Genomic DNA, 2518 nt, shown 5'->3' with positions numbered 1-2518 from the left:
CATTAATATTTTAAAGAAGTCTGTAATTCAATATTTTGTTAGCTTTTTTTTAACGTATGAAATAAAATATATATTTTTTTAATTTTTAAATTATTAATCTTTTTAATAAATTTTTTAATAAATTTTTTTTAATAAATTATTAATTTTTTAACAGCATAATTCGAATTATACCATGAATTACTGTGTGTGTAATTCGAACCAAGCTGGTTCGAATTAGTGTGTGCGTGTGTTTGTGTGTAATTCGAACCAAGCTGGTTCGAATTAGTGTGTGCGTGTGTTTGTGTGTAATTCGAACCAAGCTGGTTCGAATTATGTAGAAATGGAGTTCGAACCAAACTGGTTCGAATTACATATAAATTTGTATTGGTGGATTCATGAAGCAATTTTCGTTTTGGCTTATTCACTTAAATTATTTTCTCCCTTGACTTATTTCTGTTTTTTATCCTAATATATACTTTATGTTCAATCATATTCATTCAAAAATCACAAGAATAACACCATTGCAAGCACAATAGTGTATATTGTATAAGCCAAAAAATTTTACAAAAAATTATTTTTAACTAGTTTTGATGAGGTATGGTAATAAACCGATTTTTTTTTGTGTTTTTATGTGTATTTATAATTATATTGTACTACTATGTTCATACACATAACATTCATACGTGTATATACATAACATCCATAATTACATACAACTAACATCTAAAAATTAAATTCATGTTTATTAGATATTACAACCATACACGTATCATTTTTTAGTTATTGCATAAGTAACTATTAAGTTAACACAGATATTTTTAAATTTTATCATAATTAAATTTTAAAAAATATCAAATTCTTAAATTAATTTATTCAATTGATAAATTTACTCATAACATCCATAAATTTATCCACATAACATCTATAATTTCATATTAATAACATCCATAATTTATACTCATAATATTCATAATTTCATACCTATGATGTCTATAATTAATAAATTTTTATAATTAATATTATCAAATTTTAAACTATACGTCTTATTGTATTCTTCAAATTATCTCATATGTGCACTAGTAGGTCGTGAGTTTAATTATTTTAATATTTTTTTAATATTCATATGTATGCTTATTTATTGATTTTAATATGACGAGTTAATAATTATTTTTAAAAAATTATTTTTAAATTTTTGTTTATATTTTTTATATTTTATATTTTATTTTTTAATAGTCTATATGTAAAATATAAGTTGTACAGTAGAAGTTGTTAAAATTTTTTAATTATTTAACTTTCATAATTTTTGCAGAGAATTATTGCATTTAATGGATAATAATGTGATTGAGAGATGTTAGAGATTTGATTTGAGAGAAACTGAAATTGATTTTGGAAAGAACATTAATGACTCCAAATATGCAGCAAAATAATAGATGGTAATGAGGATAAATGATAAAGAAGTGTATGTCACTTGCTTATCAAGAGAATAAAAATTTTTACATGACATTTCTATATTGTAATTATTTTTTGGTTACCTAGCATTATCCATTATGTTAATACTTGATTCAATCATGATTTAAATGTTTCCGATGACGTCAAATTTGTCTCATTTTTTAATAAATGGACGACCTTAGCAATGAATGAAGTTAAAGTTAATTACTTTCCAACCATATATGTGCAGGTGTATTAAAATCCCCTTGCACTTTACTAAGCAAAATGAACAACTCGATCACAATGATATATCCTCTTTTATTTTGATGGGATAGCAGTATGAAACAAACAACTTTATTGATGGGTTTTAAGATGAGAGAAAAAATGCGGCACAAATGGAGAATCCATTTTTTTGTTTTTTAAAGTAATCTGCAAATATTTGCTATACTTGTAGGAATTTTGTTAAATAAATAATTTATTTTTTATTTACTGAAATAAAAAATTTGGCAACAATTTATGTTTTTGCGTTCTATTTACATATTTCGTTTACTAAACGAGATTAGACACGTATTTATGCTGCTATAAATATGGAGTGGAGAAAATATGTTCATCCAAGTGTATGAGGTAGAATTTTTACCGATACTAGATGAGAAGCTATGATCGGAGTGATACGAGATATGTTTGCATCCTAATCCTGCCATGCGTCGAAAAGCAATAGGAAAGTCAATTTTTATAAGATTTCGGAATGAAATGGATGAGGTTGTTGAGTGTGCAGAAAAAATATGTGAGTTGGGCTGGTAAATCTTATTGTATGTGGTATTAGTTTTCTCTAATACTTTGTATTAATTTAATTTTATTGTTTCCTACATTAGTTTTATGTATTGGTATCCTAATAAACGAGTTGATTATACACATATTTTATTTACAGTATATCTTGTTTATACAAGATAAATTCTATTGCATAACAAGTGTATATCTGTGACATGTTCATCATTGTACGTCTCTATAAATAAGATATGTAATAAAATAAAAAATATAAATTATCTCTAAATTATCTATTTCATTAAATAAAAAAATTAAATTATTTATTTAAGAAAAATCCTATACTTGT

Source organism: Arachis ipaensis, chromosome B06 (assembly GCF_000816755.2).
Source record: "Arachis ipaensis cultivar K30076 chromosome B06, Araip1.1, whole genome shotgun sequence".
Taxonomy (NCBI): Eukaryota; Viridiplantae; Streptophyta; class Magnoliopsida; order Fabales; family Fabaceae; genus Arachis; species Arachis ipaensis.
This window is presented reverse-complemented; position numbering follows the sequence as displayed.